This window comes from Rutilus rutilus, assembly GCF_951802725.1.
Source record: "Rutilus rutilus genome assembly, chromosome: 14".
NCBI lineage: Eukaryota > Metazoa > Chordata > Actinopteri > Cypriniformes > Leuciscidae > Rutilus > Rutilus rutilus.
Window position 1 is genome coordinate 5,128,170 of NC_140219.1, and position 25,854 is coordinate 5,154,023.

Consider the following 25,854-nt stretch of genomic DNA (forward strand, 5'->3'; position numbering starts at 1 on the left):
TATAAACCAGTGTTATAACTAGCAACCAATATAACTTACCGAGGCAAGTGGGAAGAAAAGCCAAAAAAAAACATTTTAAATTACCATAACACAATATTACTAAGTCACTTAAAATATGTTAATATATTGTAAAATATATATATTATATGATATCATATATGATATATCACAAGTTGTCCACTACCAGTGTTTCCCCTAGAAATGTTTCAAGCAGCGGTGCTGTTATGTGCCGGATGTTGTTACCAAGCCGCGCGCGGGGGGGTCCGGGTGCATGTACCTCCGGAAGAATTTTTTTTTAAATAACCCCTAAAACCATGACTTCTGGCAAGTTTTGTGGATAGAAATGGACATTTTGAGACATACAAATATGACATACCATCAACAGATTCAAGGCATGATTATTGCAGCACGTACCTTGAACGAGTCACAGACAGAAACCTTCATTTTATAATTTTAGACAGGATTATTCATGTTTTTCTTTAGTGTTAATTTTCAGCTGTAAGGTAGAAATTGATAGGGAAAAATGAAAAATGGGGGACATTAATGCTGAAAAGCATGCACGTGGCCAGATGCTGTCCTTGTAGCCTATTTCTCAGGTCTGTCTTCACCTAGAAATTGTAACGGTCACCAGCTGGAGTGCCCTTGAGAGCCACCAGAGGGCACCCCACACCAAACTCTCACGTTCACTCACAGACTACATCTCCCATCATTCTTTGCCTGGACTCATCAGCACTCATTATCACATTCACCTGTATCTCATCTTCTTGTTTAGTTTACCCCATATAAGCCTGGTTCACCCCTTCACTCACTGCGAAGATTTGTATGTTGTGGCACTGCACTTCTGAGCGTTTTCCGGATTTCTTGCCTGTCCTGTGGATTGCTCTTGTGCCTCTGACCCCTGCCTGTTTTGTTTGTTTGTTTGTTTGTTTGTTTGTTTGTTTGTTTGTTTGTTTGTTTGTTTGGACTGTCTTCCTGTGCTTGACCCTCTGCTTGTTGGATAACGATTCTAGATAACCCCTTTAATAAAAGCTGCATTTGGATCCTCTACCCTCGTGTCTCAGAGCAGATTTTATTGAACTGGCACATCTCACGCTAATGAGCACCGAGTGCTTAATGATCTTTTTCCGTGGAGGATTATCTGAACCGAATCGGTCATTGATGCCCGACCATGATCCTCACGGGACATTAGAACAATATACAGTGAGGAAAATAAGTATTTGAACACCCTGCTATTTTGCAAGTTCTCCCACTTAGAAATCATGGAGGGGTCTGAAATTGTCATCGTAGGTGCATGTCCACTGTGAGAGACATAATCTAAAAAAGAAAATCCAGAAATCCCAATATGTGATTTTCTAACTATTTATTTGTATGATACAGCTGCAAATAAGTATTTGAACACCTGTCTATCAGCTAGAATTCTGACCCTCAAAGATCTGTTAGTCTGCCTTTAAAATGTCCACCTCCACTCCATTTATTATCCTAAATTAGATGCACCTGTTTGAGGTCGTTAGCTGCATAAAGACACCTGTCCACCCCATACAATCAGTAAGAATCCAACTACTAACATGGCCAAGACCAAAGAGCTGTCCAAAGACACTAGAGACAAAATTGTACACCTCCACAAGGCTGGAAAGGGCTACGGGGAAATTGCCAAGCAGCTTGGTGAAAAAAGGTCCACTGTTGGAGCAATCATTAGAAAATGGAAGAAGCTAAACATGACTGTCAATCTCCCTCGAACTGGGGCTCCATGCAAGATCTTACCTCGTGGGGTCTCAATGATCCTAAGAAAGGTGAGAAATCAGCCCAGACCTACACGGGAGGAGCTGGTCAATGACCTGAAAAGAGCTGGGACCACCGTTTCCAAGGTTACTGTTGGTAATACACTAAGACGTCATGGTTTGAAATCATGCATGGCACGGAAGGTTCCCCTGCTTAAACCAGCACATGTCAAGGCCTGTCTTAAGTTTGCCAATGACCATTTGGATGATCCAGAGGAGTCATGGGATCAGATGAGACCAAAATAGAACTTTTTGGTCATAATTCCACTAAACGTGTTTGGAGGAAGAAGAATGATGAGTACCATCCCAAGAACACCATCCCTACTGTGAAGCATGGGGGTGGTAGCATCATGCTTTGGGGGTGTTTTTCTGCACATGGGACAGGGCGACTGCACTGTATTAAGGAGAGGATGACCGGGGCCATGTATTGCGAGATTTTGGGGAACAACCTCCTTCCCTCAGTTAGAGCATTGAAGATGGGTCGAGGCTGGGTCTTCCAACATGACAATGACCCGAAGCACACAGCCAGGATAACCAAGGAGTGGCTCTGTAAGAAGCATATCAAGGTTCTGGCGTGGCCTAGCCAGTCTCCAGACCTAAACCCAATAGAGAATCTTTGGAGGGAGCTCAAACTCCGTGTTTCTCAGCGACAGCCCAGAAACCTGACTGATCTAGAGAAGATCTGTGTGGAGGAGTGGGCCAAAATCCCTCCTGCAGTGTGTGCAAACCTGGTGAAGAACTACAGGAAACGTTTGACCTCTGTAATTGCAAACAAAGGCTACTGTACCAAATATTAACATTGATTTTCTCAGGTGTTCAAATACTTATTTGCAGCTGTATCATACAAATAAATAGTTTAAAAATCATACATTGTGATTTCTGGATTTTTTTTTTAGATTATGTCTCTCACAGTGGACATGCACCTATGATGACAATTTCAGACCCCTCCATGATTTCCAAGTGGGAGAACTTGCAAAATAGCAGGGTGTTCAAATACTTATTTTCCTCACTGTATAGATCTTGCCCTGTTGTTGAGCGGTTCATCGTTTATTGTGGGCGTGGATGAGAAGGAGCTCCGTGAACCAGCAGTATCCCCTCAGCCTGATCTTCATGTCACGCCAAACATAAAGCCTGCCACCGGATCGGTCTATGGGCGTCCAGGACTTATTTCCAACGTGACAGATCCACTGCTGATGTCAGCACGTACTGCCAAGAGGACCACCGTCCCAGGGTCTCGTCTTGCCGCGACCACCGTTCCAGGGCCATATCCTAAGATGGCCACCGTTCCTGAATCTCTTCACGTCAGTCCTGCCGAGCCAGAGACTGTTCACGTCACTTCTGCCGATCCAGAGACTGTTCACGTCACGTCTGCCGATCCAGAGACTGTTCACGTCACGACCGCCAAGCCAGTGTCTCAGGACAAGATGGTTTCCGCCGAGCCAGTGTCTTCAGACAAGATGGCCGCCGCCGAGCCAGTGTCTCCGGACGAGATGGCCGCTACCACGTCGCCTGAGCCCTCAGCAGAGATGGCCGCCGACACGCCTGAACCTGAGCCCTCAGCAGAGATAGCCGCTGCCACGTCGTCTGTTCCTGAGCTGGTGTCTGTTCCTGTTCCTGAGTCGGTGTCTGTTCCTTTCCCTGAGCCGGTGTCTGTTCCTGTTCCTGTTCCTGAGCCATGGTCGCCTGCAGGGTCGTCTCCGCCCTGGCCACCTGAAGGGTCGTCTCCTCCCTGGCCGCCTGCACAGCCTGATCCGCCCTGGTCGCCTGCACAGCCTGATCCGCCCTGGCCTCCCGTCTTGCCGCAGTCTCCAGGTCCTCTTCCACTTCACGGGCCTGGCCCTCCATCCCGCCCGCGGGTCCTCCTCTGCTCCACCACCCTCCTGGACTGTTTTTCTGAGCGTCTGGAATCCGCTCCTTAAAGGGGGGGCTATGTAACGGTCACCAGCTGGAGTGCCCTTGAGAGCCACCAGAGGGCACTCCACACCAGACTCTCACGTTCACTCACAGACTACATCTCCCATCATTCTTTGCCTGGACTCATCAGCACTCAATATCACATTCACCTGTATCTCATCTTCTTGTTTAGTTCACCCCATATAAGCCTGGTTCACCCCTTCACTCACTGCGAAGTTTTGTATGTTGTTGCACTGCACTTCTGAGCGTTTTCCCTGGTTTTCTTGTCTCTTGGTTTTTTGGATTTCTTGCCTGTCCCGTGGATTACTCTTGTGCCTCTGACCCCTGCCTGTTTTGTTTTGTTTGTTTGTTTGTTTGTTTGTTTGTTTGGACTGTCTTCCTGTGCTTGACCCTCTGCTTGTTGGATAACGATTCTGGATAACCCCTTTAATAAAAGCTGCATTTGGATCCTCTACCCTCGTGTCTCAGAGCGGTTCGTAACAGAAATAAAGGTGCATTTTTTTCACTGAAAAATCTCAGTATTCAGTACCAATACCAGTGAAAATCCACGGTTCTCGGTTCTCCAATTTCGCTGTTCGTACCGCTTTCTCTTTTCCACAAGCGCTTGCTCTCCCGTGGCGTCTGTCGTTGCTATGCAACCATGAACAGAGGCGCGCCTGGAAAAACGAGCGTGCCGTGTCGCTTATATTATGTGCGTGCTTGCCGCGTGCATACATTTGAAATAAAGAATTTGAACGGCTCCTTATGGCAACGTGACATTGGCCTAATCGAAAATATTTCCATATGTGGCTCTTTCCTCCTTTCTTGTCAACAAGTGGATTCAGAGCCACTGCATTAGAAGTGCCGCCAGGTGCCATGTCTCAGTGTTTTTAGGTGTGTAAGTGAATGTCGTGATATTACTGATCGTGTGAAGATTTTGCAGCGGCGCTGAAAATCCATACATTGTAGGGGAAACACTGACTACTATTCAAAAGTGTCACACGGAGTAACTCAGGCAGGCAACGTAACAACTGCAATACATAAAAAACCACCACATTTTGAACAGTAGTGTGCTTATAAAAACGTCTGAAAATAGTTTAAATGATAATGGACATCATGTCACAAAGGTATGTGTTGTACAACTTGTACTAAATCCAGAACATTCCTTTTAAGTAATTCAAGTAAAATCAAGTGGAAAATAAAAGACAATTAAAAAATGTCAGACAGTCTTTATGTGACTGAGCAGTTTAAAGCACTTGAAGCTCTTCAGATTCAGCAGAATCAGACTGAACCAAACATTATAAAACTGAAACCAGGGCCGTTTTTACTATTTCGGTGCACTAGGTGAGATCCCTACATATTTTTAAATAATACTAATCTCAGGATGTATTTAAAGAAAAATACATTTACAATACACATCAGAACAATTATATACTGAATTATTTAGTTTACTTGCAACATTCCTTGAATTGAATAAAATAAAATAAATTAAATTACCAAACAAAATGTTATATATAATTGCATTTTCGTTACAGAAATTTTCATTTGGCAGATCTTGCCATATAATTATATAAACGCTTTATATTTCTAGTAAATGAAAACTTTTTATTCCCAGTATGTTTTAAACAAAATGTAGTGCCAATAAGTTAAAGTGTTAACACATGTTCATGAGTTTCCATAATTTTTCCATAATTGTTTTAATTAGCTTTCACTTTGTGTAAGAAATAATATGCGGTAGGCTTAACAAATATGCAAAATAGTTCAAATCAATTCTTTGTGAGACTGAATGTTTTTAGTTATGACAAAGATTACGAGGCATTAGGCATGGGCGATATATTTAACAAAAAATTACATCTCGATATTGTCAACATTTTTACGATAATTATTCTATATACATCTTGATATGTTTGCATTTTCTTTAAAAAAACAAAAAACATGATTTTCTTTTGCCCCCATTAAAAAACAACAAAAACAATTTAGAAAGAACAGCTATTGTTACAAAGTAAATAGAAATGTTTATTGCAAATTTGATCATTTCCTGCTTTTTATTAAATGAACACATGTAAATGTAACCTGAAGTAGAGCAAAACAAGTACAGAGAGTGCATTCTGCGATGATCTCCCCGGTGTGTTCCGCCGATGTAATTTCTTCCCACTTTTTACTATTTATTGCATATGGCGCAAGAGAATGAATCGACCAGCTTAATTCGTTTAGGGACGACAGGCCTACCAGATTTTTCGGCAGATGAAGAGGTTAGTGATTATGACCTTACAGAGTTTCATGCATTGCTTGTACTGCACAGGATTGAGGTGATGAAAGAGATTAGTGGTGCCACTTTGTACCTATTATCTTCTAGCAGACCCTCCCCCACCTCACGTCTCTTGCGCGGTAATACGTGACAAGATGAAAAGGGGACGTAATATTGGAAGTTTGACGCGTTCTTTGGATAAGGATGCTTGAATTTGAAATATTCGATATTCACGTTCATTTAAAATTTTACATCGTCGTCAAAATTATTGCAATATTATTGCTAATATTTGATATATCGCCCACCCCTCCGAGGCATGAAACAGTCAAGTTGAAAAACCACATTCAGGGCTTTGCTAAAATCATTCAGCCGCAGAAGTCCATGATAATTAAGCTGATGCAGTTACTTTAATAAAATCAGGTTGACTACTGTAATCTCATCCACAGCTGTCAATTAAATTTCATCATCTAAGATTTATTCAATAATTAAAGGAGATTTAGGCATGCAGTTTCAACCACAGCATAAAACACTCGCTAACCAATTACAGGACAAGCAGACACGAAAAAACAGAATGCCACCATTTCTGCTACACATGCCGAACTGAAATAAGACTGTCACTGAATTACTCTGAAACGTCTGATCAGTTTTACAGTAAATGTCATATTACATGCACAAAATTCAGCATGATTGGAAGGGAAGTGCTGTTAAAGGATGTTTTATTCTGTCAGATCAACACGTGTGCGCCACGGACGCAGCAGCGGAGCACGTTATATAGTGATTGTGAAGCAAACTTCATGAAAGAGAAGAGAAAAATCAAAAGGAGTCCAGTGTGAGAATATTTTAATAAAGGAGACACTGTGATTCGCTGCTGCGCTCTGAATTAGCAGCACAGTTTGATCCATGAGAACTAAAAAGAAAAATCACACAAGAAACTGAAACTCTGCTACAGCTCGCAGTGAACTAAGAAAACACAAACAAACTAAAGACCCACTTCTAGCTAGCAGCAGTTAAACAATACAGGTAGGTATGAGTGTATTTCGCGATGATGGAAATAGAAACCAATCGATGTCTTGAAAAGAACTGCAAAGTAGTTAAAACAATTAAAAATGATTGAAAAAAAAAGTAAAAAAAATTTTTTTACACCATTTACAGGACATAGATAATAAACTTTCTAATAAACAAACATTTTAACCTAAAATCTTAACGTTCACAATCACATCCATGTTCAGGGCCTGAATTTCGTTTCAGAAAATTTGGGGGGATCCCCTAATGTGACTCTTATAGGAGGATTTTATTAATTTGGCCATTTTTAAACATATTTTTTCATAAAAATTACTAAATATTATCTCATGCTCACTCAGTGTATTTTACAATGCAGAAATTTTGTTGCAGTAGCTTACAGAAAGCACAAGCTTGATTTCAAACTTTAAATTGAATTTACAAAAAAGTTAAGTTAAATTAAATAATCAAATATAAATTAACACTACATAGTCTTAACTGTATCAATTAAATCTAGATTAAACCTTATTAAAGCTACAAAAGTTATTCAGTCAAGAGTAGATCAGTGAAGAGCAGTGATTTTCTCTTTTTGTTTTGTTTTGTTTGAGTAACATTAATGACACAGCAGCGGGGATATTAGTTTGCCGTCACTTTAAAAGCGAATTGATGGATCCAAGACATTACCGACTGTGTTTACGTGAATACTCACCAAGACAGCCATTTTGACATAATTTTGTGTGAATTTGACCGCTTAAGTGCTATAAGCAGTGAACAAATGACTCTATTTGACACCCGCGGGCTGTTTGAGAGGCTTTATTATGTGTGCTGTGCAAGCTTTGGCTGAGGGCAGCGTGCAGCTCTCTTGTAGTGCAGACGTGATGTGCTGATGTGAGGCCATTTGTGCGTTTTTGAGAGTGAGAGAGAATGCGTGGTGCAGCTGAATCACTCACACATCAATATAATATAATATAATATATAAATCCTATTTTAATTGTTCAGTTGTTCTAAACTGCTTTCTATGTTGTTTTAATGATTTGGAAAGACAAAATATACTTCTGTCAAGCCAATAAAGCTATTTGAATTGAATTGAATTGAATTGAATTGAATTGAATTGAATTGAATTGAATTGAATTGAATTGAATTTAACTGAACTGAACTGAACTGAACTGAACTGAATTGAATTGAATTGAGAGAGAGAGGTTATACGCTAATGATGCAAACAGGTATCTAAGGCCTCATTTACACTGCAGGTCTTGATGCCCAATTCTGATTTGTTACCTTTATCCGTTTTTTTCACCATCCATTTACATGTTCTTTCAACTGTGACCCATATCCGATTCATGTGTTTACACTTGCCATACTATCTGAAACATCGCGCATACTTTAAAGGGTTCAATTCTCTTGCACAGATGGACGAACGCGAAATATGCGTGATGCTAGCTCTGTGACATAAGCGAAGTTCGCCAAACATCACCATGATTTTGAGGCGGAGGAGGACGAAAAAGGCCATCATTTCAGCCTGCGCATATGCTTCAGTTATTGTGTGCGAGAGAGATATCAGGACTGGTGGGAGCATATTGTGTTTAAATATTGGCTTTAACGAGGAGCAGTGGGTCAGAAATTTTAGGATGAGCAAGCCAACCTTTGATATGTTGTGTCAACGTTTGTCCACATTCCTCTCCTACGATGGCACGACGTTTCGTCAGGCCATCCGTCCCTTTGCAGAAGCACGTCAGGGTTTCTCTCGTGCTGAGTAATTGTGAAATATTACAGCACTAAAATGCTGTATTAAAGTCTCAAAAATGATGATGACGATACTCTGAGAGCTGAATAAAGGTGATGGATGGAAATATGGATGGAGTGAAGACTTTCTCTAATGGTGCAATACATCATAAGTGTGGTAAGGTAATAATATGAATATTTATGGGTTGTGGATGAGGATGATGTGAATATTTATGAGTTTGGGTGATTGTGGTCTCTAATGAAGTTAACGCTTATTTTGTTCTACAAGCTTTTTACAACCAGGAAAAGCATCAGAGAGAATTCGCACACACACACAGACACACACACGGTCACCTGAGTCCTGCTCCACATAGCTGGTTTGTGTGTGTGTTGGATACATAATGGGAATTTACAAAGCATCCTTTATCACAGCAACAGTGCCGCAATTTGAGAAAAGTTCACAGAAATCAAAACAGACTGTGGATTCGATCAATAGCCGCGTTTCCACCGCAGGAACTTCCCCCAGGAACTAGGGACTTAGGGCTGGGACTCGGTGTGTTTCCACCGCAGGAACCACGGTCTAAATGAAGCTCCGGGTAAAAATGCCCCATTCAGAAAGTCCCTGTGGCGATGTAGTACTTTTTCAAAGTTCAGGAACTTTCGGGGGTGGGACTTGGGCGCAGAACATGCTGATTGGTTGAGTTTACGCAGAATTTTGATTGGTTGACTCAAAGAAAAAATCGATACACATGAGTATCGCGATATTTTATTTTGCAATACTGTATCGATTTTCAAAAACGCAATATCGATTTTTTTTTTTTTTACGTCCAAAAATATTCATGGTAACTGGTTCACGTTTATGTTGTTTAAATACCTACCACTAGATAGCTATGCTGAGACGCACCACTAGTGTCCTCGCCAGGCTCGCCGAACGGTGCGTGTCCACTGGCAAGGAGCGAGCGTTTTCAATTCATTCCTATGGAAGTCGAGCTTCACGCTCAGCAGTGCATTTTGGGATTGACAGCGGACCAGAGAAAGCGTTGAGAGCGTCCGAGAGCGTCAAAAGGTTGGGCAGTTCTCGACTTTATGCAAATATCAAGCGAAAAACGCGGTCAGCAGCCAATTGCAGTGAGGTTTGGGATGTGACGTCTGTCTTTAGAGTTTAAAAATATACTAATTGTGCCGGAGTTTATTATGGATTTAGTGCTTAAATCATTTTGTTTACAAATTAGACGCTTTGCAGTTGTTATATATATGTTAAAGATTTTATTTTGGATGTGTTTATTGTTATTATATTGGCTTGGTTTATAAAATTGAAAGGATCTTTGCTTGGTGCATTTGGAAACAAAGCTTGTCTATTTCTAAATGTAACCGCATGCATGATGATTATACTGTCCGTGTGTTGAAAAAAACTTAGATTGAACACACTCGTAACAGACACACCCCAAAGCGGAGACGTTACAGCGTTGCCAGCGGCACCGAGCGGAGTTTTGCCGCTGTAGTGGACACGCACCGTGAAGCTGCGTTCACACCAAACGCTAATAGAGCGTCTGGCGCAAGTGATTTCAATGTTAAGTCAATGCAAAAACGCGTTTACGCGCGTCTGGAGGTCCTGCGGCGCGAATGAGGCGTTTAGCGCGGCGCGGTAGACGCTAATTCGCCTCATTCGCACATTCATTTTGTTCACTTTCATTCATTTTCATCCAGTTCACGTTGTTGTTTTGTATTGTGACAGGGGCTATGTATTTTCTTTTATTATGGCCTACTTGAGCATATAAAAATTTGCTCACTAAACCTGTGAACCACAATCCCAAACTGGCAGTTTGATTTTCTGTGTACTGAATTGTTTACCTAAAGTAAATCTCTTTGACTTTTATGAACATCATGTCTTTTTTTAAATATTACTTTTTTTAAAATTATAGTCCTACTTTAAAAAAATCCCAATATATCGCCTTATGCACAGTATCGAAATATATTGCAATATATTGAATCGTGACCCATGTATCGTGATACGTATCGTATCGCCAGATTCTTGCCAATACACAGCCCTACTCCACGCAGCATTTTATTTCAACCACCATTTTTAAAAGTCTGTTGTGGTGCGTGCAGTAAGAGGTGTTTGCTATTCGAATTAACAATGGAGTTTAAAAAAATACAACCAATAGACCGACGACAAGGTTCAGGCTTTATTAGGCTTATATGCAGAGTCACTGGACTAACCTATTATAATATGGCAATATATTTCATGAGCAGCAAATCAGAATGATTTCTGAAGGATCATATGACACAGAAGACTGGAGTAATGATGCTGAAAATTTTAAAATAAAAACACTGAATTAAAAAGACTGTCTTAAACTGCACTGCATTATATAAAAATCATTACGAAAAGAGAAGTTGCCCTGGCGTGACACAGAACACTTGACTTACTGTAGACCTTTAAAGACTTGAGACCTTATGGACTGAGATGTCAAACTAAACAAGCTTCAAACAAACAAACAAATCCAGTGGCTAGTTCTTCTTCAGAAAAAAATGTTTTCCCGTGGAACGATAAAAACGGGTTAAACCTGACTCCTGGAAAATGGGTAAAAAGCCAATCAGATTGGAGTTTGCCACTTTAAAAGGCATTTGCCATTTTTGGTCCATGGACAGAATTGTATTACTCTACATGCCTTTTAAACCTCCAGTTTTGTTTTTCCCTGTGTAAACAAACCTGAATGGAATAACAAAGAGCAGAACTTACACATACAGAAATAATGAACTGTAGTCCAACCAATGGGTCACTGAAACCATAGAGTGTGTGCTTGTTATTGAGGACAGAAAAGCACTATTGGCCCTTTAAATATTTAATCTTAACCGAGAACGCTCAAAACACAAGGAGGCCACTGGTGTTTTGTCCCATCACAGACACACACACACACAGGGATGTCTCTAAAATATCTGCCTCTCCGTGCATTTTCACTCCACTCCTCCAAAAAACAAAGTGCACAATATGTGGGGTGTGAGAGAGAAATAAAGAGAAAATGCATATCTTCTTTGTTTAATGCAGTTTACAAAGTCCAAACTGCAGAAATACTCCCACACAAGAAAGTGTGAGAGACTTTCATTATGTAAGATCTAAGTAGTCTTAAACAAATTAACTCTATATGAGTTTGTACGTGTGCGTTGGGGGGGGTATGTGGTTCACCAACGCACCTTCGCATATTCTCAGGTAAACGGACTGAACACACACACACACATATCTTGGGTTGAAAGCACAGAGAGGAAACAAAAAACAGGATTGCAATTAAATTTCTTCACATAAATCACCCACGCAACTACAGCACACAAATTGGCTCCCTTCCAAAACCAAAATCCACTGGGCCAAAAACTGAAATTGCTAATTTTACAATTAGTAACTATGACTTTAATTAATGTTATAATATTTTAAGTGATTATATTAAATTCCTTTATTTGGTGTGTCTTAAAATAACTAGATCAACAAACACTATTCATAGTTTCCACGTGACGTCACACCCTTCTACAAACGACCACCTGGAGAGAAAGGCTTTCCTCCGGTGCCCGCAAGTTATGTTTACCAGGTTTGTACTAAGCACTAATATAGTAAGTCAGTGATATTAAAAGACCAATTTCAACATCTTATTGATGATGCATACTATGTACAGGCAAACAGAATATAAATGCAACACACAGTTTCTCGTTAAGCATTTTTCCATAGAAAACCATTATAAAGAAAACGCTTAACCATTTAGCTCATCTGCTCCCCTGTATATAGTATGCCTCCTAAATAAGATGTCGTGCTTTGTTTAGCGATTGAAATACAGTACTGCAGCAGGTGATGTATATGGACAAAGTCCCTTTTTAAAGGGGAACTGAAATGAAATAGGAAGTAAAGGTGATATAACAGATGTGTTATTGTTATTTGTGGTAGGACACTTAAAACTGCTGAAGTAGTTACAAGGGGGGGAAAACAGTGATGTTAGTTTGTTGTTTTGTTACTAGGGCGCAGTCATCTTGAGCTTCAATGGTCCCTGACGTCACTGGCATGGATAGGCTACCTTGACAGCTCCAGCAAAATGGCAAAACAAGTCCTTAGTTCAACTCACCTCTTAGTTGTTATCGTGATGTTCACCTTCACCGTAGATCACCTTGCTAAATTAATCCGACATGAAGGATGCTCTCCAATATAAGCAATATCCAACGACGACACCCGCAAGATACTTGTCAGTGTGATTTCAGCCGCTTTCAAACTGTGTATGAGAGACGCGGCGGCGCGCCTTGCCAGTTTAAATTTGACGAGCGCACACGCCTAAACACAATGCACAGACAGCCAGCTGTCACAGCGCGTGCAGTGCACTGAACTAAATTCTCTTTATCGTCTTATTGCATTTAAAGTGTCAAAACCACAAGGTTCACATAAACAGTTGGTTTTGTCTTAAGTTAATGTAAACATCTGTAAGAAATCGTGTATCAGTATATTCTAGATCTCTGCATTACTGTAGTTCTTAAAGTGACAGCAGTCAGTATACGTTTCATTCATACAGTGAAGAATATGCAGTTTTATTATTTCATTTGATGATTCAATTTCTTACTTAAATGCTGTTTTTAGTGTTAACAGTTTTGTTTTAGTTTTGTTGTACAGTTCTCTGTCCATACTGTCAAAATCAGTCAGTTCAGTCAGAGTAGCAGTAGAGTAGCCTGACATAACTTAAGTAGTCTACAATGGTACCTGTATGCCAACACGGCTGCGCTCTGATAACAACAAATGTAAAATTCAGTATTGGGAAAAACTTCATGTTTTGTTTTTTATATTATTTTTTAATTAATTTGTTCTATCAGTCATGTAACTACAGCTCCTATCTCTTTGAATAAAGAAACATCAAATTCTCCAAAGCTGTTCACCAAGTTTAAGATTGCATTTCATATTTGAAATCACCAATGAAATCTGACAATAACCGTCTCATAAATTTAGTTTCTAAACGCTCAAATCATGACAAAAAAAAGAATTTTTCAGGTTAGACCAGCCATTTCGCATGTGCAGTCCCCTAAGGGCACGTCTCAGAACACTGATTGTTTCTATAGCAAGCGGAGCTTTAAACGGCAGCTGCAGTGATGCGATGACTTTACCAATTGACCTATCGGTAAGCCCCTCCCCTCAAACGCAGATGAGCCAATGGCAGTTGAGTATCAGTTGCACGGGGACCGAAACTTAGACATCTTTAGGTTTCAGCACCATAGAGAAACATTAAACGTTTAATGGTGTTTGTGCTACAACGATGTGCCTGGGGTACTTGTAAAACTGAATCCAGGTATCCTGAGAGAATGGGCATGGGTATTCATGTATTGAATCATCGTACTTTGCGTGCGTTTACCAGCGCGTTTCAAAAGCGTGATAAGATTTGCGCGAACGGACCAAATATATGTGCAATATGACTGAAGCACGGTTTATTTATAATATCAATGATGTGGGCGCAGTAACCTTGTTTCCTAAGAATTCAACCCCAGTCCCAATGAAGATGAAAACGTTCATTTTCTGCTTGTCATTCTCTCATTAAGTTACAATTAAAGTTAGTGAGTTCATGCTAACGTACAAACCTAAATAGCTAACTGTTCCCACGTCATGTACAGTGTAGGTCAAATACACATAAACGAAGGTCTTTCCATATTAAACACGAGGAGTCTGAGGCTTCTCCCGCTTGCATTGAGAACTGTAAACCCTCCCTTCCAAATTAATCTTGTTATCCACCATATTTATTTTAAAATATTTTATATATTCCTCCATGGCATATTTAAATCCCACTTGAATGCTCCCCGACGAGTGTCCAAAATTTATCAAAAACATCTTGGGACAAGGTTTTCACATTGACAGCTGTCATTGTAAGACAGTTAGCAACTCTGTTTGTTTGTCTGAGTTAGCAACAGTAACTAAGGGGGGCAGGGCTTACCGATAGGTCAAATGGCGATTGGCTCTTTATTTAAAAGGCGGGACTTGTGCCACCATATTGTGCGTTTCACTTTCTCCCATTCATAGTAATATGAGTGCACCGTCTTTGTATATCTAATATGGATCAAAAGTGCCCAAAACTTGCATTTTGATCACATATTTTTGTTTTTCGTCTTTTGAGATGGCAAACTGACTGGCCTGTTCTGCAGTTCTATGGATGTTTTGCCCGCCAGGTCTCTTCGCCAGTCACGTGACTGAAAACTATGAATACATGAGATGTCGTGTTAGCCTCTCACTATGTATGTGTGTGTTGAAGTCTTGTGTTTGAGTATGAATGGCAGCTGATTTTACAACCATGATCCAACACATTCAGAACCACAAAACCACAGAGTGTGAAATTACCCATTCAACAAAATCTGGTGACGTTTGAGAAAAACACTTTTTCTAAAGCACTACAATTGAGCTGCACAACCTCACCACAGCAGCTCTGGAACATGAAAAAACATTTGCACTCAGTGGCCAGTCTACATCAGTGTTATTTTAGCATAATTGAGATACTATTACAATTGTTTTATTCGGAATTAGGTTTTATTTTTGTATTTTCCGATTTTCATTTTTAGATAAAAGTTGTAATATTATTATTTTTTTTATATTTTTTTTTATGTTTCTATAGTTTGTATTCATTTTTATGTTTTCTCTTTTAGTTTAAGTTATTTTTGTACATCAAGTTAAAGTAAGAGAAAATCTGAATGTTTCCTTGGCAAATAGCTGAAGGTAATTATTTTTAATGGTTTCAGTTTTAGTTAACTATAATAACCCTGGGTTTACATGCACACCAATAGTCTCATAATTGCCAGTCAGACATCTTCAATCCTGTTTAAAAGTCACTTGCCATATTATATCAATTATTCGCATGTGGTACTTTAACTGCTATTTTGTTGCTACACAACAACCCACAGCACAATATGATCAATACAAATGCATTAGACTTGTTTGTTGCAGCTGGTACTAACAGCCTGCAAATGCAAAATGTTTGCCAGCTCAAAGAAAGGTAAAGTGGTTAAACACAACAAACAATGCCCTTATTCCATCAATAAAATTCATTAATGTCATGCAAAGCTGCAAACAAAAACTCTCAACAGTTCCTGAGCTGAATACATGCCTGTTTAAACCGCAGTCCTCCACATATTTTGCTGTGGTTATGGTTACGCTAATTATGAGACATAATCCATAAACAATCCCAGTATTCGGCTTACATGAGCTCCAACTCATGCCTTAATTTATACTACAAGTAGGGCCCTATGATTTCTGCCATGCTTAAAACACAAGATGGAATCACAGTATCCAATCACAATGGAATTTACTGTATAACACGGAAAGCACAAAAGACTGCAATTTTTAATATGAAGTCATGCTGTGCATTTCACTGTGTGAATGAGCGGTGCATTTTCGTCTACTACACATACTCAAGCACTTTAAGGTATATTATAATTGTTTCCTTTCAGGTATTAATTTTAACAATTCACTTCTGTTGCATAGTAATTTGAAAAACTGAAAGCAGACCAGAACATAATTTATAAAAAATAAAAAACATCTCATAGTGGCATATAAAAAAATAAAAAATAAAAAAAGTGAAAAACACATAATTTGAAGACAAATACTTTTTTAAAATAAATTGTTAAATAAATGTTCATGATTTCAATTAATTAGACATGCTTTTTGATAACTAAAATTGAAATGAAACCATTAACCATTAAAAAATAAAAATGGAAAAACAGAATTTAGGAAAAAATAAAACGGATTTCATTGGGCCGCAAATAAGGCTCCATGTAAATGTACTAGTCAGAGTGTTACACACTGGACACTCCAATCAGTGAGATTCTTTTCATCCCACCAGCTCATCATCTGCGCTGGATCAGACCTGCAGTAATCAATAACAGGCGCCAGTGAACGCTGTCATTAGACCAGCGGATTCAGCCCAGCATTATGACAACCCGCTGCGCGTGACAATAAAGGTCTATCAGTGGAGACGGACGCTCTGCTTTCAACTGATAGAGGACGGCTCCAGTCTACCAATCCTCTAAAAACCTTTCATATAGATTTGATTACGGGTCCCCCGCAAGTCTCCTTTCACGTCGAATTATTTAAAACGCAGTACAATTGAATCATAGTAATAATTTAGCTCTACACATGCCTGTTAAAAGCACAGTCCTCAAAATAGGGCTACATGATTTGCAGTGTGCTTGTTTGTAGGGCTTGCACGACTTGGCCAAAATGTTGTGATTATATTTCAATATGTCTATAAAACAATAATAATAAACATAATAATAATAGTCATTACATAATAATATTAATACCGTTAATAAAAATAATAATAAGTTATTATATATTAATAGTCATCATATCATAATAATTATTAATTTTATTACCGCAGGGTCTCCTTTCACATCATATTCACTTTTTTTTTTTACTCATGTTTTTGTCCCTTTTGGTTTTACTATCAAAACTCAAATGGCTCTCCTGAGCTAAGTCTGCAAAGATGGAAGCAATGCATACAAACTGTAAACTGATCAACACACAAAGTAACAGAAAATCCCAAACCTCCTTTAGTACAAGTTCAGTTTATCTGTGTTCAGAAAACAGCCTTCACACCAAAACAACCTGAACTCAAACAGAACAACAGCTCTAGTGTACAAAAACACCCAGAAGAAAACATCCCATCATCACTTAACATGGAAGCTCATGGATATCCTCGGCACTGGACAGTTTGAACTCGGCCAGCGTGAAGAACAGGGGAAATGTCAGGCCTTTAATCGCACACAGGGACTTAAGAGTGATGCTCTTGTAGTTCGTGTTCGTTCAGATCCACCGAGAGCATCCCAGGGTTCAGAGGCTGCGCTTTGACAACATGAAATCCAAGAGCAACTGCACCAAACACGCTCAGGATATTCCTCAAGGATTAGATATCCAAAACAGGCCTTACTGCTCCCAGAGGAGCCGTTTCCACGAACAGCGAACGCTCCCATGAGGCCGTTCACCTGCCACAAGCAAAACTACATACGAGAATTTACGCACATCACACACATTAACTAAGCCTGAGTGATATGTAGCTAAAAACAAAATATTCTCTTGATATTTTCATCCTTCTGACAATATGTATTACTGTATACTGAAATGGCTTAAAAGGGAGGTATTGCTGTTTCTTCCCAATCAGAGTATCCATAAGTTTGACCAAACAGCCATTAATGCCAAATAGATTCAACTGATTAAGAATACAGTAAAATTCTAGCAAAAAAATGCATCTTAGAATATTTTCTAACATTGTTCAACTAAATGAACAGTAAGAATAATATAAAAAAACAGAACAATACATAGTAATAAAGTGCTATATTTACCTTAAAGCTACACTGTGTCATTTTTTTTGTTGATTCTTAGCAAAAAACACTTAGTTCTTTCAAAAATATATGTGCTCATTAATGTATATTTACTTCTTTCAAGTAACAAAGTATTCTCGTAAGTTTATAATCTGCCATTGAAAGTACATACGGGTGAGGGGTTCGAATGCCGGTCGCCATGTTGCCCCTCCATCTTGAAACTACATTAGCCAAAGAGGGACATACCTGTAAATTCAAGCTTCGCCTTTCGCGCTTTACACTCAGTGACACAGAGACGAATGCGAGGGGGAGATTACTCGCGACTGCCGGCAGATCTGAAAGATTGCTGATGGAGGATCACGCCTATTTTCGAGGACATGTAGCAGAGTCGCCAAGGAAGCGAAAAAGAGAATTAAAACGTCAACGCGACAGGCAAATCAGCAAAGTCAATACTGGAGTAACTTTTCCCAGATGGAAAGAGCTCATGAGGAGCAAAGATTTTAAAACGGACGCCGAAGTTGCCTGCTTTCTTCTCGACAGGTAATTCAGCCTATTTGTGTAAATTCGAAGTTTTATAGTTGCTTGTCTAACCATAGCATGGTTGTGCATAACGCCAGAACGACCTCTAGTATAACTTGCGTTACTTTTCCTCACGTCAATGGTTAAAAAGTATTGTTTACCTTGTAACATAAATCTGTGCTGCGACGGATCACAGGTGATGGTTTTAAAGGCGCAATTGGACGAAGTCGAACTGGAAGCCATGTTAATCTTGGAATAATACGGCCACCGTAGGAGTTAAAACGCCCTCGAAATTGAAAGGAACAGAAACTAATATTCACTGGGTAGTCATATACAATTTCACCGCTAGATGGGGGAAAATATCACACAGTGTAGCTTTAATACATAAAACATTTTAAAGCATGTCAAATGCCACAGCTCAGTGAACATTTCTCCCAAGACTTGCCAAGAGTTTTAAATTAAAACATTAAAAGAAACATTTACAGAAATTAATACATTTTGTAAACTTAATTTAAATTTGTGATGCACTTACAACGTTGCCTTACTACCGTAAAACTTCAAATAATAGCCCGGGCTTTTAATTTCCCAAATCGCCGAACTGCACCGGCTTGTATTTGAGACAGGCGTCTATATGAGACAGGCCTTTAATTTAGTGTTGAGATGTTGTTCATTGAGTGTAGGCCAAGAGATAACGATCCAAATAGCATAGGCTGATAGACGGAAAGCATGACAGTAGGAGGTTACCAAATCTGCGTTTGTGTTTAACAAATCAGTCAATGTAAGAATTAGCCTACTATTTTTCCATATGTCTAAAGGGGGTCGCACACCAGACAAGAAGCGCATCGCCACGTCTTTAAAATTCGAACACATTATTCTCTATGAGTGTTAGGGGTGTAACGGTACGCGTATTCGTATTGAACCGTTCGGTACAAGGCTTTCGGTTCAATGTTAGGTACGCATTTTCAAACCGAACGGTTATTTCAAATGTAAGCGTGTCGCGAGCGCGCTCATAATGTAAGAGACGCTGGCGCGACCACAACATCAAATGGCAAACGCAATGTAAGCGGAACGAAACTGAGCTACTCTTGACGGACCGTTTATCAGTTTGGACCAAAGCAGCGCGAGCCGATCTTATACTACACAGCGCTAAGAGATCCAGTAAAGAAAGCATTTGAATTCGCCACTGAAGTAATAACATCGCTGCGAGATCTAGTGAGAAACATTCACATTTCTCCGTTATTAACGGATCAAACAACGCTGATGTGGAAACCAGGAAGAAACATTGTGCCATGAATGAACTATCCGGTGTCCACAGATCAGCAACATTCACCATGGATTTACTGTAGTAACACTAACTGTAACTTTGGAAGTTTGGCAGGAATAGTAGGCTAGGCTACAATTCTTTCAAGTAATTCTTTCAAGTAACGTTATGTCGGTTTTATTTCGACATTATGAATAACATTGCTGCCCTCAAAAAAACTAAAATAAACATTTGTTTATAAGTACAAAATATTACATTTCATTTTTTCCAAGGAGCTGTTTTGTTTTATATGCTCCTAAGAAGAGTCAATTATAGCTCCATCATTGCTCAAAGAAAAAAATATCATACTTTATGATGTTAGTTTTAATAATTTTTTTTACAAAAAAGCGTTCTTTTTGCTGTATCGAAAACGTACCGAACCGTGACACAAGTGTATCGTATTGAACCGAACCGTGAATTTTGTGAACCGTTACACCCCTAATGAGTGTACATTGTCTCAAATCGTCGTTAATGTATATACTGACTTCACCCTGTGCTGCAATATACATTCAGTTTTACACTCATTTACAGAAATCAGCTGCTTGAATGAAAATTGCTGATGTTATCGGATTTTCAGGTGATATTCTCAATTCATTCAGTTAACGGATGCTCTGAGGTAAAGAGAATTCAGACTGCAGACTAAGCAACGATTGTATTTAATTGTACTGTACAATCATAACATAGTACAGACATGATCTTAATTCCATAATGTCCTTAACCATAACAATATTGCTGGCCATAAACTGACAAAGTGCGCGTCCGGTGTGCGATACCTCGAGTTGTCATAGACGCGACGCGGCGCTGCGCTTCTCGTACGGTGTGTGACCCCCCTTTAGATTATTGGCAGCATAAAAAAACTAAACGATGTGACAGCCATGGGCTGAACAATACAAGTTACCGGTAATATCCATCGAGCCTATGAACTAGTTGCCCGAAACACATCAACAAGAAAGAATGAAGGCTACCCTGTAAAACAACTGCAATCATGTGATACAAAAGGACCCTATTCATCACTATCATCATCACCGCATTCAAGTTATTGTGATTCACACTGTTTCTTAAAGCTAAATCATCAGCAAATTCATTGTGAATACATTGTAAATATTCAATATATTCACCCAACCAATGACAAGCTATATTAATTACTAAAACTTTTGAATTTAATCACTGCCCCCTTTATAATTTTCTCAAGAGAGCGGTGTAGGAGAGCAGGAGTGCCCACTTTGTGAATTATTAAAGATTCTGCAAAACAGCGTGCACATGTACAGGTCTGCGACTATGGCCTCGGGGGAGCAGCAGAGATAATGACCAATTCAGCCGAACAGGGTTATAGACACCATAGAAAGAGAGAGAGAGAAAGAGGCCATAAAAGCAGAATGAAAAGAAAATGAATCAGCAGTAAAAACTCCAAAGGCATTCTTAGAAAGTGTTTGAAACGTGTCATACAAGCAGCGTAAGCGGCAAAAGTGAAAAAGCGTGCAGGAAGAGGTTGTGAACACGTTGATTATAATTCAGTGTGAGCATGGACAGTTTCGTTGATAATAATGGGAGTGTTTTAGCGTTGATGTGCTGCGGTGCGTCATTTGCTCGCTGAGCGGGCAGGGTGTAAAACACATTTAAATTACATTTAATTGGTATAGTAATCAGATTAATTCACAAAAGGTTTCACAATCCATTGAGTCATATCTCTTTTCTAATAATCCTGCAGCAAAACATCAGGAATATGCAAATACTCACTGATCGGTGCACAGAGCAAACAGAGATAGTGGCGATAAGATAACAGCAAACTTCAAAGGCATGAAGAGATAAATTAACACAAAATGGGCTGATAAATCTGCTTTTCTATTTCATTATAATCCTAGATCACTATGATAGGGCACAATCGCCTCATTTTACAGATGAATTATAGTGAGTTGTGTTTTGTATAAATGGTTAAATATATCAGAGTTCCAAGAGTGCGACCAAATGGTCGCATTTTGCAAACTTTTTTTCTGCCAGTGCAACAAAATTTTGTTAGAGGTCGCACTGGTGCCTTTTATGTTGCATATGAGGAACATCATACGTAAAAAACAAACAAAGTGAAACGAAACCATGCAACTCATTTGAGCTGCGCTGAGCCCAGAACAGGTTTACTCGCAGGACAATCTCGAGCATGTGACACGGTTACTACACAGCACTGGGAGATCCAGTGAGATAGCGTTTGAATTTGCCACAGAATTAACAACATCGCAGCAAGATCTAGTGGGACGCATTCAAATCCAATGCAGAATTATGTTATCAGATCAAACAGCCCTGGCGTGGAAACCGAGAGAAAAATTGTAGCAGCGGATTTAATGTAGCAGCGCTAACTGTAACCATGGTATTGTGGCAGAAATAGTCATATGTTTTTTACATTATTCCTTTCAGGGTTCATGCAAACTTTTGAGAGTGAAATTCAAGCACTTTTCCAGGGCTTTCAAGTGCCTTTAAAAAAGGCACTCTTTTTTTTTCTTTCTTTAAAAAAAAAAAAAAAAAACTATTTCAGTTAAAGGGAGATTTTCACACTTAAAATAGAATGTTCAACATTTTGTCATCAATTTAAGTAAAATAAGGGTCAAAAAAAAAAAAGTAAACCTAGCACACAAGCACATATTATATCCAAACACACTGACTGAATTCTGCATGTCAAGCATGTGATCTTAAATTATTTGCAAATGAAAAGAAATCAAAAGACACTGCAAGAGACGAGAGTGTGAAACAGAATAGAAGAAACACTTCACTTTTGCATACAACACATCATAATTCAGCAGGTGTGTAGAAGCAACTCCTAGCAAAATCTAGAAAACCTTAGTTTTAGAGATTATTTACACTTATTTAGACTTGCTTCTTAATTAATTGAACTATAGGAGACTAAATAAATAAACCCACAGAATTGATGCAATACTTTAAAAATAGTATGACTGTATATATTGTACACAGCCCTAGCTTATGTTATATAACTTCTGTCCTCTTTCTTTCTTTTTTCATGTTGTATCCCAAGTGTTAAAAAACAACAACAACGTCCCATTTTTAACAGTGCCTAAACCACAAAGAGTCTTATTAGGTTCACAAACGCTTCTCTCTCCCAGTTGTAATGTGGACATCCCACAAGTGTGATCCGGGCAAGCTTTCGGCACAGAAAGACTCATTTCCATAAACTCAGCGGACGCTGCAAATGAACTCTGAAATGTCAGTCTGTAATCAGTCTAAATCCAGTTGACCCAATATTCCTCTGTGTCACCCCAGAACCGCACCAGTCCCAACGCACATCCCATCCAGAAATCCCAGGGATTTACGAGCGAGCAGAAATCTTGTCGAATCCCCCAGTACAGACAGACCCTGAACAGAGAGAGTCTGCAGAGCGTCTGATCTCTGGCAGTCCCTGCCGGGCGGTTAAGCCTCCCGCTTATATCAGACGATGGGCTCTTGTGTGATCAGACCTAATGCTCTCACTGCAGCTTCTAGAATCCTGAAGAACTTATGATGCGTTCCAATACGCATACTTTGCATCCTAAATAGCATTTTGAAATTCCGAAATTAGAAGTGCAGATCTGTGCACACTCTAATTAGGGATGTCCCGATCCGATCCACGTCATCGGTATCGTGCCGATACTGGCCCAGAACACTAGATCGGAGATCGGAGGGGAGAAAAAAAAAATATCCGATACCTATTAGGGGTGGAACGGTAGCCTACATGTATTCGTATTGAACAGAAACGGTACGTACATATGCAGGTTCTTTAGGGACACCTAATCTGTAGCCCCGCCTTAGCTCTTTGAGGAGAGGGGTAGAGCTAGAACCTGTGGCAGCGCAGCAGTACTTTGAAAGTAACAGGTAATCTGGTATACCCTTGGCAGTGCATAGTTTGCCTACCCAGACCGCACGTCACTGATTATTAGTATTAGTTAGGATTGATATCGGTATCGGCAAATAGCCAAAGCTGCGGCATCGGTATCGCAAGTGAAAAAGTGGTATCGGGACATCCCTAACTCTAATACTAAAATCTAATTAACACTCTAATACTGCCCACAACCCATCGTGCTTGTAAAAGGATTCGATTCAGACCTACAAAGAAGAAGAAAAAGTGTTAAAAAACTCCAAACATGGCAGATATGCAAGACCGATGTTGCTAGGAGACATATGAAAAATGAAAGCAATATGATCTAAAAAAGGTTCAAAATATCACACATGTTTGACATCAACTGACAGGATAGAATCAAAGTCTAAAGCTAAAAACAAAATCTTAGTCTGTGCCAATAATACACTAAGCAATTTTCTGTGAAACCCGTCAACTCTAACTGGCCTAAAAGCACTGACTCCTCCACCAGACTGCAAATCGGTCCAAAATATTTGCAGAAGGATCGCCCACTCAGACAGGAAGAAGTTGTATGACCGACATCTATAACGAATGTTTATGAGTTCGCATTTGAAAGTGCTAAAAAACAAATGCACTGAAACGTGCACATACTCTCAGAAAAGAAAATTACAAAATCTATCACTGGGGCGGGTGCCCTTTCAAAAGGTACATTATTTACCCATAAAAGGTGCATATATCTTAAAGCTGCATGCACCATAAAGAAAATTCTAGGCCAAAACCGAACATTCTGGATGCAATTGGCCGAAAATGCTTTTTAAAAAGAATTTATTATTTAAAATAAAAAAAAAATTGTGTATAATTGTATTACTATTAGACTTTATAATGAAATTTAATCATTTTAATGATACTGAATTAAAAAAAATTCAAGCCTATCGGTGCATCCTACTGTATATTAGTTCATGGCCTTTTCAAAGGGTACTGCCCCAGTGACAGCTTTTGTATTTATTTATTTTTCCTGAGGGTGCAGTTGTACTCATTTTCTTTTGGTGGTAAAAAACCTAATTATTATTCCCTTAAATTCTGTTAATGTGGAGTCTGGCAATGCCGGTACTCGCATCGTATAATAAATCTCACCAGAGGAGCTGTCAGTCATTCAGCATGAAACCCCTCCCACTGAGAATCAACCCTACAATCAGCATGTATGATCATTTCCGTGCCTGTGTGTGAATGTGAGATAACACTCTGACAGTGAAGGTCAAAGAATGATCTGTCTGGGAGAAAATATGACTCACTATTATTCAATCAGAAAGCAGAGGACTCAAACAGAACACCACAAAAGATGCCTGCACCCAAATGCCAATGCACATACTTTACTACACAATACAAAGAAAGTGCACGCTGTAACTTTACTAAGTGATCAGACTTACAATTTTCACTACTGGATGAAAAAAACTACACTACAGGATTAGTTCACTTCAAAATGAAAATTCTGTCATCATTTCATTGTTTCAAACCTGTATGAATTTCTTTCTTCTGCTGAACACAGAAGATATTTTGAAGAATGTCGGTAACCAAACAGTTGATGGGCCCCATTGACTTCCATAGTATTTCAGTCAGGACCACGATCGTCGAATACGATTGACAATTAGCATACAATTTGTATTGGCGGTATGGTCCTGTTCTGGGCAAGAACTCCCTGCACATCCATTGCAGCCTAGCATGAATAAGAGCAGCAATAACCCCCCTTAGGGTAAACAGAACAGAACCAACAGATATCATTAATTCAAGATTTTTAAAGTACAACATGATTCGAGAATTTATTCTGATTCAAGGGGAATCAGAATGCCAAACCCTGACTGACGAGAGGAGGAGCTGGGGAGGGAGGAGGGTAATTAGCTTCTAAGAAACGCGATAGCTGCTGATAATACTGAAGGAGCTTATATATGTATACACTGATAGGCGTCATATTCATATAGGTAGACGTTAGGGCTGGGCCATATGGCCAAAAAGAATTATCACGATAATTGTTTTATATCAGTCGATATCGATAATTATCACAAAATGTCAAATCAAGTTTAAAGGCAGATTTTTGCTCCTAAGTGAAACCAGAGCGTTAACTGTGGTTTTAAACTACTCTTTATTGTCAGAACATATCATGACAAACACTTGCAAAACAGGTGAACATTTCACAAATCTGAGGTAGAACATTCAAACATTTGTCATTTTTCCTTAACAAAATAAATAT

The 25,854-nt window shown here is 39.3% G+C and overlaps 1 protein-coding gene across 1 annotated transcript in view; it reads right to left on the reverse strand.

Annotated features, from left to right (window-relative positions):
• The window catches only part of spock1 (SPARC (osteonectin), cwcv and kazal like domains proteoglycan 1), a gene marked incomplete at its 3' end in the record, with an annotated part of 213,118 nt that overhangs the window by 162,464 nt on the left and 24,800 nt on the right, over positions 1–25,854 (reverse strand). The window lies entirely within an intron of this gene.